The sequence below is a fragment of the Xyrauchen texanus genome, chromosome 30 (genome assembly GCF_025860055.1).
Source record: "Xyrauchen texanus isolate HMW12.3.18 chromosome 30, RBS_HiC_50CHRs, whole genome shotgun sequence".
Lineage (NCBI taxonomy): Eukaryota > Metazoa > Chordata > Actinopteri > Cypriniformes > Catostomidae > Xyrauchen > Xyrauchen texanus.
Genome location: NC_068305.1, coordinates 1,586,214 through 1,602,903, shown reverse-complemented (window position 1 = coordinate 1,602,903; position 16,690 = coordinate 1,586,214). Strand labels below are relative to the sequence as shown.

The 16,690-nt window shown below is 43.8% G+C and overlaps 1 pseudogene; it reads left to right on the top strand.

The window, feature by feature from the left end:
- LOC127623567 (laminin subunit alpha-2-like) overlaps window positions 1-15,866 on the top strand; it is a 241,100-nt pseudogene extending 225,234 nt beyond the window's left edge.
- Window positions 15,867-16,690: the final 824 nt, after the last annotated feature.

Genomic DNA, 16,690 nt, shown 5'->3' with positions numbered 1-16,690 from the left:
AGTAAGTGTGTTTGATGGTAAGAACACATCCTCGTCTTGTGTGTCTGCCGTCAGTAAGTGAGTTTGATGGTAAGAACACGTCCTCGTCTCGTGTGTCTGCTGTCAGTAAGTGTGTTTGATGGTAAGAACACATCCTCGTCTCGTGTGTCTGCTGTCAGTAAGCGTGTTTGATGGTAAGAACACATCCTCGTCTTGTGTGTCTGCCGTCAGTAAGTGAGTGATGGTAAGAACACGTCCTCGTCTCGTGTGTCTGCTGTCAGTAAGTGTGTTTGATGGTAAGAACACGTCCTCGTCTTGTGTGTCTGCTGTCAGTAAGTGTGTTTGATGGTAAGAACACATCCTCGTCTCATGTGTCTTCTGTCAGTAAGTGTGTTTGATGGTAAGAACACGTCCTCGTCTCGTGTGTCTGCTGTCAGTAAGTGTGTTTGATGGTAAGAACACATCCTCGTCTCATGTGTCTGCTGTCAGTAAGCATGTTTGATGGTAAGAATGCGTCCTCATCTTGTGTGTCTGCCGTCAGTAAGTGAGTTTGATGGTAAGAACACGTCCTCGTCTCGTGTGTCTGCTGTCAGTATGTGTGTTTGATGGTAAGAACACGTCCTCGTCTCGTGTGTCTGCCGTCAGTAAGTGTGTTTGATGGTAAGAACACGTCCTCGTCTCGTGTGCCTGCTGTCAGTAAGTGTGTTTGATGGTAAGAACACTTCCTCGTCTCGTGCGTCTGCTGTCAGTAAGTGTGTTTGATGGTAAGAATGTGTCCTCATCTTGTGTGTCTGCCGTCAGTAAGTGTGTTTGATGGTAAGAATGTGTCCTCATCTCGTGTGTTTGCCGTCAGTAAGTGTGTTTGATGGTACGAATGTGTCCTCATCTCGTCTGTCTGTTGTCAGTAAGTGTGTTTGATGGTAAGAATGTGTCCTCATCTCGTGTGTCTGCCGTCAGTAAGTGTGTTTGATGGTAAGAATGTGTCCTCATCTCGTGTGTTTGCCGTCAGTAAGTGTGTTTGATGGTAAGAATGTGTCCTCATCTTGTGTGCCTGCTGTCAGTGAGTGTGTTTGATGGTAAGAACGTGTCCTCATCTTGTGTGCCTGCTGTCAGTGAGTGTGTTTGATGGTAAGAACACGTCCTCGTCTCGTGTGTCTGCCGTCAGTAAGTGTGATTGATGGTAAGAACGCATCCTTGTCTCGTGAATCTGCTGTCATTAAGTGTGTTTGATGGTAAGAATGCGTCCTCATCTCGTGTGTCTGCCGTCAGTAAGTGTGTTTGATGGTAAGAACGCGTTCTCGTCTCATGAGTCTGCTGTCAGTAAGTGTGTTTGATGGTAAGAATGCGTCCTCGTCTCGTGTGTCTGCCGTCAGTAAGTGTGTTTGATGGTAAGAATGTGTCCTCATCTCGTGTGTCTGCCATCAGTAAGTGTGTTTGATGGTAAGAACGCGTTCTCGTCTCATGAGTCTGCTGTCAGTAAGTGTGTTTGATGGTAAGAATGTGTCCTCATCTCGTGTGTCTGCCGTCAGTAAGTGTGTTTGATGTTAAGAATGCGTCCTCGTCTCATGAGTCTGCTGTCAGTAAGTGTGTTTGATGGTAAGAACGCCTCCTCATCTCGTTCGTCTGCTGTCAGTAAGTGTGTTTGATTGAGTGTCTGCCGTCAGTAAGAAACTCTAGAAAATCCATCTCCTCCTATCGCATTCAATTTTAAGCTAATTTAGAAAGTTTATTCGCATATGAAGTGTTTCCATTCAGAATTTCTTGTGCGAAATTTCAAAGTGCGGATAGTAATAGTTGGATGGAAACCCAGCTATTGTCCATCTTTTTAATTCAAGATTGCAATATACTGTTGGATTTCAGGCTCGCTGATGTCAAAAGTTCTGTTGAATTCTGACAGAAATTCCAATCAATTTCTCCTATAATCCCAGATACAGTATATGCTCAAGTTTGATATTTTTTGCATAATTAATAAGCACAGCTAAATGCATTTTCTAATACGTGTGACGGCAGTGTGTAAATGCAATATGCATGAACATATCTGCGATTTCGACAGATATTGCTTATCCCACGTGTATTGACGGTATATTACAACATTACAGGCATCCACAGTAACAATTGCTTCTCACGTCAAGTCCTGAAAACTAATCGCATCCAAATAGGGTTTTGCTATCCGTCTTGAATGCATCCTGGAGAGAATTACACTTGGTCTTTTCATGATTGTTTTGCTAGAGTTATAGTGTATCTCAGGTCTGTTTCGAACTGAAAGTTCTATACAAAATCAACATTGTATAGTTCTTTCTCTGTGCAGGTGGATGAGGAACCACTGATGCAGCAGGCGTTACCCAACGATCTCCCCAGGAGCATAGAAACGGATCTACAACGGCCCAACATGCCGTTTGAAGGCTGCATCTGGAACCTTCTGATCAACACTGTGTATTACTGCTCAACAAAACTCATTGTTCATCTGTCATTAAAAAATAAATGTTCCTTCAATTAGTATTTCAAAAATCTTTTTTGGCTGTATATGGTTTTTGAGTTGAGCTGTGTGGCTCTTTGGAGATTAAAATAAGTTCTTGATGTTTCATTATACAGTAGGTTCTTCTGTTTTGGTTTCTCTTTTTTTTTTTAAGCTCAAGTACATTGATGGTTTTCTATAGAATTAGAGAATAACAAAGTTCTTTGTATCTGCAGAACTTAACCATGTTTTTTTTTAAGGACGATTATTTTCTAGACCAGCATTCTTGGATCCCTGCTTGTCTAATCACTTTAGAGGACCATGGAAATTATGTGACTGTGTGACAATTTTGGTTTTAAGTGGTTAATTCTCTATTGTTTTACATCAACAAAACAGACCTCCCTACCCTACACCTTAAACCTAACCAATAGTGTCACAAAAAGCAAATGTGAGATGAAAAACACATCCACATAATTTTGTGGTGCTTCTACGTGTTATGATGAGCAGGAAGGCAGACGAGGATCTAAGTGCAGGGTTAGCTTTATTGAAAGGGTTTAAAACTAAACAAACAAAACCAAAACAAAGGAAACACCCGCAATGGGGAAACACAACAAAAACACAGAAAACATACAATGGGAACTGGCAGGATAAACATAAAGAAACACGAAAACAAGCATCCATATACATCGACGATTGACAAGGGAATGGAGAATAAACAGGGTTTATATACACTTGGAGACATGATGATGACAAACTACAATCAGGTGAGCACAATGACACAGGGCTGGCAGTGATGAGAGCCGGGGATCATGGGAAGTGTAGTTTTTTTAAAAAGGACAAGTGAAACCCAGGGCAGACAACAAGGGGATTGTGACATAACCCCCCTTCAAAGGAGCGGCTTCCAGACGCTCCTCAGAAAAAACAAGTCCAAGGGGAGCAAAAAGACAGACCAAGGGAGCACAAGGGGCAAACAGACAGACTAAGGGAGTACAAGGGGCAAACAGACAGACCAAGGGAGCACAAGGGGCAAACAGACAGACCAAGGGAGCACAAGGGGCAAACAGACAGACCAAGGGAGCACAAGGGGCAAACAGACAGTCCAAAGGGGCACAAGACAGGCAGAACAAGGGGGCACAGAGATGACAGGCAGTCCAAGGAGGCACAGGGGGCAGACAGGCAGTCCAAGGAGGCACAGGGGGCAGACAGGCAGTCCAAGGAGGCACGGGGGGCGGGCAGACAGGCAGTCCAAGGAGGCACGGGGGCAGACAGGCAGTCCAAGGAGGCACAGGGGGCAAGTAGGCGGTCCAAGGGGGCAGACAGGCAGTCCAAGGTGGCCACAAGAGGACTGGATCAGGTGGTCTGGGAGCTGGCCACAGAGCAAAGACAGGTTCAGGAGGCCTGGGAGGCGGCCTCAGGACCACAGCCATGGGGAACTCCGAGGGCGGAGCCGAGGTAGGTGGAGCCGTGGACTGCTCAGGAGCCCACATCGTAGAAGGCTCCGGAGGCGGAGCTGAGGGAGGCTCAGGAGGCGGAGCTGAGGGAGGTTCTGGAGGCGGAGCTGAGGGAGGTTCTGGAGGCTCAGGAGGAGGAGCTGAGGGAGGCCCTGGAGGCTCAGGAAGAGGAGCTGAGGGAGGCCCTGGAGGCTCAGGAAGAGGAGCTGAGGGAGGCCCTGGAGGCTCAGGAAGAGGAGCTGAGGGAGGTTCTGGAGGCGGAGCCGAGGAGGGCGGCGCCGTAGGAGGCTTTAGAGGCGGAACCCTGGAATGCTCAGGGGCGGAGCCAAGGGAGGCTCAGGGGGTGGAGCAGGGTGAGGCTCGGTAGGCGGAGACCTGGAAGGCTCTGGAGGCGGAGCCGAGGAAGGCGGCGCCGTAGGAGGCTCTGGAGGTGAAGACCTGGAAGGCTCTGGAGGCAGAGCCGTAGGAGGCTCTGGAGGCGGAGCCGAGGGAGATGGCACCGTAGGAGGCTCTGGAGGCGGAGCCGAGGGAGATGGCGCCGTAGGAGGCTCTAGAAGCGAAGACCTGGAAGGCTCGAGAGGCGGAACCCTAGAAGGCTCGGGAGGCGGAGCCCTGGAAGGCTCGAGATGCGCTGGCTCTTGGACGGTCATGGCTACAGGCGCTGGCTCTAGGACGGTCGAGGCTACAGATCGCTGGCTCACTGACGTTCGAGGCTACAGGCGCTTGCTCACTGACGTTCGAGGCTACAGGCGCTGGCTCACTGACGTTCGAGGCTACAGGCGCTGGCTCACTGACGTTCGAGGCTACAGGCGCTGGCTCACTGACGTTCGAGGCTACAGGCGCTGGCTCACTGACGTTCGAGGCTACAGGCCCTGGCTCACTGACGTTCGAGGCTACAGGCGCTGGCTCACTGACGTTCGAGGCTACAGGCGCTGGCTCACTGACGTTCGAGGCTACAGACGCTGGCTCACTGATGTTCGGGGCTGCAGGCATTGGCTAGTTGGCCGTGTTTGGCGGAGGCTGGAGAGCAGAGTCCGTCCTCCTCCTCCTCCGGGCGGATGAAGTTGGCAGCGCTGGTTCGTTGACCACGGCAGGCGTGGGGGTTGGCTCACTCACCGTGGCTGGCGAGGAAAGCCCAGAGGCGGGAGCCGGGATCAGGAGAGGTGGCTCCCCGGCAGCGAACTCCTCCACGATGAGTCCCACATACTCCCGCCAGGTGCAGTCTCCGGTCTCCGGCAGTTCCCACCACCGGTGTTTGGGTACACCGAACCGGTACGCCACCTTCAAGGTATGGTCATCCCAGCCGGTGTAACTGGCCACGCTGGCAAAGAAGTGCGAGAATTCCCGGACCGACAAGTCCGCCTCCGTCAGCTCTTTGAGGAACCCTGCTAGATCCATTTTGGTCGATCGTTCTGTTATGATGAGCAGGAAGGCAGACGAGGGGCAAGGATCTAAGTGCAGGGTTAGCTTTATTGAAAGGGTTGAAAACTAAACAAACAAAACCAAAACAAAGGAAACACCCGCAATGGGGAAACACAACAAAAACACAGAAAACATACAATGGGAACTGGCAGGATAAACATAAAGAAACACGAAAACAAGCATCCATATACATCGACGATCGACAAGGGAATGGAGAACAAAAAGGGTTTATATACACTTGGAGACATGATGATGACAAACTACAATCAGGTGAGCACAATGACACAGGGCTGGCAGTGATGAGGGCCGGGGATCATGGGAAGTGTAGTTTTTTTAACAAGGACAAGTGAAACCCAGGGCAGACAACAAGGGAATTGTGACACTATGACACTTTGGGTTCATGTGTGGACTTGCATGCTCTTCAGGACCCCGCTCCTTTAGATCACAAGTGCAACGCTTTATCAGTCGAGCTACCACACAATTTGATCACACCCTAACAAGCTTGTAAATGTGTTTGATTACACTGATCAGCCACAACATAAAAACCACCTGCCTAATATTGTGTAGCCAAAATAGTGTCAACCCGCATCTCAGAATAGTATTCAGAGATTATATTCTTCTCAGCACAATTGTACAGAGCGGTTATCTGAGTTACTGTAGACTTTATCAGTTCTAACCAGTCTGACCATTCTCTGTTGAGCTCTCTCATCAACAAAATATTTCCATCCACAGAACTGCAGCTCACTGGATTATTTTTGTTTTTGGCACCTTTCTGAGTAAATTCTAGGGACTGTTGTGTGTGAAAATCCCAGAAATACTCAAACCAGCCCGTCTGGCACCAATAATCATCCATGCGATTATCTAATCAGCCAATCATGTGGCACCAGTGCATATATCATGTAGATACAGGTCAGGAGCTTCAGTTAATGTTTACATCAACAAAAATGTTTGTTGGTGCCTGACGGTGTGGTTTGAGTATTTCTGGGATTTTCACACACAACAGTCTCTAGAATTTACTCAGAATGGTGCCATGAGAGATTGATGAGATTGTTGATGAGAGAGGTCAACAGAGAATGGTCAGACTGGTTTGAACTGACAAAGTCTATAGTAACTCAAATAACCGCTCTGTACATTTGTTGGCGCTGTTTTGGCGGCACGAGGGGGACATACACAATATTAGGCTGGTGGTTTTAATGTTGTGGCTGATCGGTGTATGTAATGCAAATGTTAATATGAGTCAGTGTTTAGATGTCATAAGATAGCATTGTGTGAAGAACAGTGTGAAAAGTAAGTGTTTATGAACTGATAATCTGTCATTTTACTTGTGATTTGTGTGAAAGTGTATAGAAGTCATTGTTGTTGTAGCGCCTCTAGTGTTTATTTCACCAAATCTGCTGCAATAAAATCATTGTGCAAAAATCTAAGAATAGTACTATGAGACCATGTTGGTTATATTGTAAATTTTAACTTTTCTTTAAAAAGATTCTCCTACGGCATCCTCATAAAGCACTTAGAATGGCTTAGATATAGTCTGAAGAGAAGATTTAAAAACGTTTTGAAAACGATTTTGTAATGCTACTAGTATCAGATGTTGAAAAATTATAATTATTTAAGCATTGGTTTAGCATTCCTTATGCATCCTCTTGGTTCGTTAATCAAGTTTTGTTCTGTCTTGGCAAGTGACCTCTCAGTCAAACATAAAGCTTATGGAAAAGATGCTAGCAACGCTTATAAGCGATTAAAAGTCACCTTTAAGTGCTGAAGAAAAATGTCCACACCACCAGAACACTATTCACTGTAATATGTCACAACTCCATTGTACCACACTGACACTTCCAGTGGATTAAACACCAGCGACTGGTGTAAACATTGACCCATTTTTCTCCAAGCCTCCTGTGGCGCAATATTAAAGGTCTTCTTTTCCTTCCAGTGCAGTTTTGAGTTGCAGTCATAAGCTAAACACTGTATGGCATTAATAATCAGTTTTTCTAACTCTTAATGAGGAGCATGAATCTCTGTCAGTGGGCTGTGTATCTTTTCCACTAGAGTGAAACCCATTGCCCTCTACCAGACTATTTTAAATGAGTCTGTCCTTGCTCATAACTGTGTTCATTATTCACCTGATTGGAGTCGCGGTATGTCATCATTCCCTCACGTAGATTTCTCCCAATCCGTCGCCTTTGAGAATGCATAGATTGGTCAGTGCCCTGACTTGGCTCCGCCCCCTCCCCCAGATCAGATTCCTGAAGAAGAGGAGGAGGAAGAGCCTTCCCCCAAACCAGTGCTCATACCAGAACCAGCTAAGCCACCCCTCACTGTACGTCCTGGCTGGGGCATTGTGGGTAGAGAGTGCCACCTAACACCTGTAGTTTAACACAGGCTGTGTCCCAATCTGATTCTGTTCTTATACTATGCATATAAAAGTATATACTGGGTGGGTGGGTGTGTACCCGACTGAAATGAACAGCTCAGACCAGGCAAGGTTGTTTGCTGCTCACAGGTGGCTTCCACTATTCAGGCTGGTCTAGTTTGAAATCAAAGCACATGTCAGTTAGTCAGGCTGGGAGACCAGCTGCCCAACCAAATAAATCAGCTGAACACCAGCTTATCTCCCAGCCTAACCAAGCTGGTGTTCAGCTGGTTTAGCTGTTCAGCCTGGCTGACAGCCTGACTAGGCTAGTAGACCAGATAAGACCGTCAATCCATCCTCATATTTTTTTTTCAGCAGGGTAAGACATTCAAAACTTTCAAATTAAGTTTCACCCACTTTTAGACCTGCTGAAAGGCATCTTAAACCAGCCTAAAATAGTTTTCTGGTCTTAGCTGGTTTAAGAGGATCTAGCTTGTCTCCCAGCTTAGCCAAGCTGGTGTTTAGTTGGTCATCCAGTTGGTCTTCCAACCTGACCTGCTCACATATGTGATCAGCTGACTGCCTGACCAGGTTTGTAGACAAGCTAAGACCATCAAGCCATATTAGGCTGGTTTAAGATGTTTTTTCAGCAGGATAAGGTATTCTTTACTTTCAGAATAATTTGTACTTCACTTTAAGACATGCTGAGAAGCATCTTAAACCAGCTTAAGATACTTTGCTGGTTTAAAATGGTCTACTCTAGCTTGTCCCCCAGCCTAGCCAAGCTGGTGTTTATCTGTTCAACAAGCTGGTCTTCCAGCCTGACCATCAAACCATCTTAAGCTGGTCTGTAGGATAAGACATTCATTACATTCATATAGCTTTTCCTCACTTTTAGCCCAACTGAAAGATTCTTTGCTGGTCTTGGCTGATTTAAAATGGTCTAGCTGGTTTACCAGGCTGGTCAAACTGGTGTTCAGGTGGTTTAGTTGTTCAACCAGCTTGTCTTCCAGCCTGACCTGCTGACAAATGCTCAAAATCACTATAAAACCAGATAAATAGACTGGCTGGTCTAATATACCTAAAACAATTTTTGGCTGGTTTAAGATGGAGGTTAATACATTTATGTTCTGTGAGCTTTGGCCTCCTATTTCTATGCACTTTTGCACCACTGAAACATTAGAAAGAGAATCATCACAAACTTCTGTTGCACAAAGGGGTTGTGGGCAATATCAGGCGAGAAAAGCATGCACAATAGCACACCACCCAAAAAACCTTTGACATTATTATGCAGATTTACTTTATACGTATTTTTTCATTTTGGCACGTGCTAATTTGAATCTCATATACTGTTTAGGACAAAACTAATGACTAAATTACAGTAGGTCCAGAAAGTGGAGAAGAGAAAATGGAGTGAAGGACAGAGAGAACAGAGGATAGAGGAAGTGAGAGAAAAAGAGAGCACATTAAGGGCTGCGGTAAAAGATGGAGCAGTTTTCCAGGCCATTAGCTTCAAAGATGAGGTGAAGGCAAGAGTTATAGAGAGATTGATAGAGAGAGAGATCTATTCTAGCTGTGCTGCAGTAGTTTATGTACTGATTGCCTCTTTTATCACAGATTCTGTTTGGCAGCTTCAGCTGAGTCTAACAGAGCTAACGCTAACAACATTAGCATGCCTGCCAATCTCTCCTTCACCATGCTGTCTCATGCACTGCAGCCTCAAAAAGTGTTTGGAGACCGAAGTCTCTCTTTTTAAAGAAATATAGCACAAGCACATTTTTCAAGTAAAACATTTCACCAAAATATGTTTCTTAGGTTTCAAATGCTAAAACGATACTGTTCAATATGAAGACAAAAAGAGCTTGGACAGTTTATATGCTGAACTTCACCAGCGGTTACTCTTCTAGGACACCTGTGTGAAATACATCCACTAAAAATCGCCTTGACACCAGCTGATTAAATGTCACTGAGCGAAAAAAGATAGTTCTGAGAAAAGCTCTAGAAACATTTGTTTGCAGATAGCGCCTTGTTTCCTTAAGAGCCTAAATACTTTTTGAGATCACTGCATGTAAAAATAGGATTCTGGTTTGTTTCTACTGTCCTGAAAATTTATTGACACAGGTACAAAATTTATTTATTTAATTCCATTACAGCTACCTGCTCTTGACAAACACTTTCTTACATAAGCAACTCATAAGATGTGCACACACACACATAATGTCTCAAAATGTAGTTAGCTGATTCGCTGTGTTGCCAAGATAAGCAAATTTCGACATTAACAGCATCCTGACCCAAATGGAACCTCATAAGTATCTGATTTGAGATGCACTTCATATGCAGCAATTTCGTTAATAGCCACTGTCTTGTGGTAAGCAAATAGCACTCCTGTCGTGATCCACACAAGAGAGTCAACATTCTGATGCTAGACTGTGGCTAGGCTAATGATCCTACACTAAAAGCATTAAAACATTGAAAACATACAGTATTTGGGTAAAATAATGAACTATTTCCTATTGATACTTTTCGTTACTGAATAAAAACTAATTCATAATCTGCATAAATCCTCAGTTCTGTCTACCATCTTAAGGTGCATTCACATCGACAGCTATTTGTAGTGACTAAGTTATGGGAGGTCATTCATTTTCAATGAGAGCTTGTGATTTGAGGTTACAGAATGGACAGCCAGTGTTTTATTTTAGTCATAATGTTTTATCTTTTGATGAAAATGTCCTTTGAATTAAGTCAAATTTCATCATGTCCCTTACAAAAAAATCTAAACTAGCCACAAACTTGATGCAAATTTGCTGCTCGTTATTTTCACATGCAAATGTGCTTTTGATTCGCCACAGATGTTTGCCAGAAGTTTGCAGCTCCTCACCGGTAGTGATGAACCTCCGGCAAACCTTTGGCAACAATGGCAATTTGCAGCAAGTTTGCCGCAAAGCTCATTTGCATGTGAAAATGATCAGTGGCGAATTTGTGGTGAATTCAAAATTTTTGTCAGGGGTCATATTCATTCATTTCAGTCAGTTGACTAAATCCATACATTTTAGTAAAAAATTTTTTTGCAGAATTACAAACCTGTAACAGACCAGACATTAACCAAATATTCAAACATTTTGAGAAATATAAAATTTTACTTTTACTGTATTTTTATTTAGTATGCTATAATCCTTTCATGCTCTGATTATGATTGACACTATATTTCTCAGTAGTTTGTGTGATGTTTGTAAAGCTCTGATGTCTTTATACGGCTTCATCGTCTATCTCTGTGCTAATGTCACTCTGCTGCTCTCAGGCCACGCCCCTCACTGAGGTCATACCCATCCCAGACACGCCCACCACTGTCAAAGAATCGGCAGTATTAACTACTTTACACACACTAGCACATGCACAAACACACCCTCAGGTAAATTCTGTAATAAAAGTACTTATTTTCCACCATCTGAGCAATTAAAGCTTGAAAGGCGCTTCAGCAGGGGGCAGTAAGCACACCTCAACAAACCTCACAAGCAGCGCAGACACAAAATCAGATCCGTTCACACAGGACGCGTTCTTGACAGCTGGACAAAACACAACAGAATTCAGAAATCTCCAGACACCATTTCAACATTTTAATGACTGTTTACTAGACACTGTGTCCTAAAAACGTGACGCTTATGTCTACTAGTGAAACTCTCCAAAAGTCTGACTCACATTTACATTTATGCATTTGGCAGACGCTTTTATCCAAAGCGACTTACAGTACACTTATTACAGGGACAATCCCCCCGGAGCAACCTGGAGTTAAGTGCCTTACTCAAGGACACAATGGTGGTGGCCGTGGGGTTAGAACCTGCGACCTTCTGATTAACAGCCCTGTGCTTTAGACACTACGCCACCACCACTCACTCACATAAACACATTGGTATATAAAATGACAATTAAAGGAATACTCCGGGTTCAAATGCTGTTGACTGAGAATAACTTGTATTGTAGCATAATGTTGATTACCACAAATGTATTCCGACTCGAAATTAAAACATAAATGTGTGTTCCAGTGAGAGACACTTACAATGGTAAGTGGTTATACATTTTTTAGGGCAGATTTCTGAAGCTTATAATTTTATAAAAGCACTTACATTAATTATTCTGTTAAAACGTATGTATTATTTGAGTTATAAAGTTGTTTAAATATTAGTTTTTACGGTCGTTTAAGGGTTTTAGGGTTTGCTGCATTATGTTGTCATGGAAATAAAGTTATACAATTGTCTATATCTTTCCACAGATGTGGTTAGTAAGTGATTTAATGACAGTAAAATTATGTTAGCACACATATTGTTTATGTCTATACTTTTGAAAGAGTGAGTATTTTAACATTTACAGATTAAACCCCATTGACTTCCATTGTAAGTGTCTCTCTGGAACACGCATTTGTGCTTTTTTTTTTTAAGGAAAGGAGGGACAAGTCCAAATATATTTTTGTGGTAATCAACATGATGCCATATGCTTTTGATGATTGAACCAGGACCAACAATATATTGACATCTAAAGTCACTTTTTGTTTTGTCAAATCAAGCTTTTACTCGTCAGCCTCAATAATACAATATATTTCAATCTGCGTTCGTATTCATTTTAAATTGTGCCAAAGACACCTCCATTAGCTTTACTCTGGCTCCATCTACTGACTATATTGTCAAATAAAAGTCAAACATCTGATCATTTCTGTACTGTGTTTAGTGACCAACAATCTTTACAATGTTTTGGTGGGTCATAAATTATGCAATATTTAGCATTTTATTTGCATCTTCTCTGTCCAATGGCAGGTTCCCTGTGCAGCGAAGGCGGAGCCTGTTGTCCTGTAATTGGCCAAACAGTTTGGTCCATCTAGAAACAGTCACATGGCTTTTGAGTTTGATGACAGAAAGGTGAAGAATAGGTGAGAGTAGCGTACCCTACCTTACCAGTGTGATCTCATTCATATTTGTACACATACTTTTCATACCGTATATTTGGATAGACACTTACAACATATAAATACCATTTTGCCGACATTTAGAGATGTAAAAATGTTTATAAATCCTTCGAATCCTTCTAATATTTGTTTGTAAAGTACATGCGTAAAAGAGTTAATGTTTTAGATGCCTTCAGTATGTTAATGTTGTATATTTCAGTGTCAACAGAGACATAGACAAATGTATTGCTACTCATCCTTAGAATAAAGGACATCAGATATTCTGTTTTTGATATGATGGACATGAATGTGCATGTGCAGGTTGATCATCGAGTTTGAGAGGTGGACAGAAGCAGACTCTAGTCTGGTGTTCTACATGGCCAGAATAAACCAGGCTGACTTCACCACCATCCAGATGAAGCAGAGAATGGCTCAACTGAGCTACGATCTGGGCAGCGGGATCACCTCGGTCAGCGTGCCACGCATCATCAACAACGGACAGTGGCACACGGTCAGAGCTTTGGCCTTTGACCTCTGAGACATTACAGCTTTTTCATTGATGAACCTTCTCGATTTGCATATTGGTGGTCAACAAATATTTGTTTAATGGCACAATTTTTGTATTTTATAGTATGAAGTATAATAATTTTAATACCAATAATTATTTATCATTACTAACCCTAAATTGTAAATGATTCTAATTATAAAAATAATACATAGTAAAGTAAATTGTGGTAGTATCGCTCCATTTCAGTTTGTCTTGTAAAAAAATAAACAGTCCATTACATTTTTCTTTCCATAAATGTTTTATTAAACATGTTACAGAGTTGCAAAAAGATAACACAAAAAATGGCCAGTTAATCAAATTAAGGAATTTGAAATAAACTCGAAAGCACGTGTTCAATGCTGCACTTTCTGTGTGTAGATCTGTGTGTTGAGCGAGAAGAAGAGAGGAGTTCTCACCATCGAGAGCGATACTCCAAACACACCATCAGCCCAAAGAAATCAGATATTCTGGACATGGTGGGAATGTTGTATGCGTATGCTTTTGAATTCAATGTATTGTTTATTTCCATATTCTTTGAACATAACGTCATGGTTGCTGTTCTAACCTCCGTTCCCTGATGGAGGGAATGAGACATCGTGTCAAATGTAGTGACACAAGGGGTCGTTCTTGAGAGCCTCACGTACATCTGAACTTGAGAAAAGGCCAATTAGAAATTGGCAGACAGAATTTGCATGTCCCGCCCCCAGACATACGGGTATAACGGGAAGCGGGCGTGCGTCTGTCAGTCAGATGAGGAGCCGAGAATAAGGTACAGCCATTTACAGTGGTAGGTCTAGTGTTGTGGCAAAGGGGACAGAAAGTCTTGTTCCCTCCATCAGGGAACGGAGGTTACAACAGTAACCATGACGTTCCCCTTTTGTCACTCACTCGACATTGGGTCGAATGTAGTGACACAAGGGGGCAGAGGGACTGCTCAAGGGAGACGCGGGTCTGCCGACAGGGGGTTATACTGCGGAAAATACATCACAGGGAGTTGCCAGAAGAGGGAATTAAGCCTGTGCAGCCCTACCCCAGAACAGAGCACTTGCGGCTCGTAGTGGGTCTGCTCAAAAATTCCTCTGCTGAATTCGCAGGCAAGAAGGCTAGGAAGGAAGAACATCCAGGAAGCGAGAGCTTATTTGCTAACCTGGGAGTGAAATCGCACTGGATCAACTTGGTGAAAGGCACTAGGTGCAAGCGGAACACCCGGTGTGTGTCCACTGTCAGTAAGTGTGTTTGATGGTAAGAAGGCGTCCTCGTCTCGTGTGTCTGCTGTCAGTAAGTGTGGTTGATGGTAAGAACATGTCCTCGTCTCATGTGTCTGCTGTCAGTAAGTGTGTTTGATGGTAAGAAGTCGTCTCGTGTGTCTGCTGTCAGTAAGTGTGTTTGATGGTAAGAACTCGTCTCGTGTGTCTGCTGTCAGTAAGTGTGTTTGATGGTAAGAACGCATCCTTGTCTTGTTTGTCTACTGTCAGTAAGTGTGTTTGATGGTAAGAACACGTCCTCGTCTCGTGTGTCTGTTGTCAGTAAGTGTGTTTGATGGTAAGAACACGTCCTTGTCTCGTGTGTCTGCTGTCAGTAAGTGTGTTTGATGGTAAGAACTCGTCTTGTGTGTCTGCTGTCAGTAAGTGTGTTTGATGGTAAGAACGCATCCTCGTCTTGTGTGTCTGCCGTCAGTAAGTGTGTTTGATGGTAAGAACGCATCCTCGTCTTGTGTGTCTGCCGTCAGTAAGTGTTTTTGATGGTAAGAACGCGTCCTCATCTTGTGTGTCTGCTGTCAGTAAGTGTGTTTGATGGTAAGAACGTGTTCTCATCTTTGAGTGTCTGCTGTCAGTAAGTGTGTTTGTTGTCTGTACAGCTGGAGTCGCTCTTATTGACCCACTTCAGATGCTTGTGGCTCATGTTGAAAGTGCTGAACTGCACCTCTGGTTCCTCTGCTAAGACACATGTGTGAACTTAATTTGGCTTCATACATCCACTAAAAATCACCTTGACACCAGCTGATAAGAAGTCATTGAACAAAAATGCCTCAGAAAGTGTCGTTAGAGTACACTAACGACACTAAAGGTGCTTTATTGGCATATACGGTTCCATGAAGAACTTTGAACATCTATGGGATCTTCCGATTGCACAAAAGGTTCTTTGTTTTGGAAAAAGGTTCTAGACTAGGTTTTAGACTATAAGAAACTTTCATTGAAAGGTTCTTTTGGGAACCAAATGTGGTTCTTCTGCAACATTGCTGAGAAGTGTGAAACCCCATATATGTGTCACAGTCTGTCTGCACCTTATTCAAGGACTCTTATTTTGAAGTTCTCTGCCTCACTACATTTCCCATAAGTCACTGCCCTGATTATTCCTTCATTATCCCCACCTGTGTGTCATTCCCTCGTTTAATCCTAAGTGTATATATATACACTTTAGTTTTGTCAGTCTGGGTCAGTCCTTGAATTGTGATGTTTGAATTGTAATGAATCTTTATGTTTGGAATGTTATGTTGGATGTGTCATGCTTGCTCAACTCCAGTGCTTGCTCAACTCCAGTGCTTGCTCAACTCCAGTGCTTGCTCAACTCCAGTGCTTGCTCAACTCCAGTGCTTGCTCAACTCCAGTGCTATGATTAAAGGATTTAAAGTTCCTACTCCTGTGTGTCCTCTTGTATCCAGTGACACCAAACTTTACAGAAGGACTGACCAATACTATGGAAATACCAGCGATGAGACTCCTCCTTGAACAAGGAGATCGTCCAGTCGAGGATCACGTGCGTGAGTTTCTCCATCTTGCTGATTTGGCGCACTATGAGGACCACTCTCTGGTCTATTTCTTCAGAGCTGGTCTGAATAGTGCGCTGAAGGAGCGGATGCCTCCGGCTGGTCCTCACTGGATGCTGTGCAACTTTGTGGACATGTCACTCAAACTTAGTGGCTCACCTTTCACTGTGGGTGTGGAGGATGAGGACTTTGAATCTCCTCCCACAGTGGACATCCCCAAGCCTTCCAGGGCCCCAGTCTCCAAGGTAATTCCACACCATTCAACTTCCGGAAAAAAAAATTTTTGGGGGGACTCACCCTATCCTGTTTCCTGTGGCTGATTCACTGCTGTAGTCAGCAGCCACGGTCAGCGAGCCAGAGCCCACGCCTGCCACGGTCACCGTCCCAGAGCCAGCGCCTGTAGCCTCGACCGTCCCAGAGCCAGCGCCTGTAGCCTCGACCGCCCCAGAGCCTCCCACGGCTCCGCCCCTTGAGCCTTCCAGTGCTCCGCCTCCCGAGTCTTCCATGGCTCCGCCTTCCAATTCAATTCAATTCAATTCAATTTTATTTGTATAGCGCCTTTCACAACACACATCGTTTCAAAGCAGCTTCACAGAACATCAGCATTAACAGACGACAAAAACTGCAACGTCCATAAAGTCGATTAATCATCATTGTGTAATTTAGACAAAATTTGATTTTAATGGTTTAAAAATAATTAAATGATAATTATATTAACTCTTTCCCTTCCAAACACGGAATTTTCCGGTTTTATGAAAAAGCTTCCGCCAAACACGGAATTTTCCT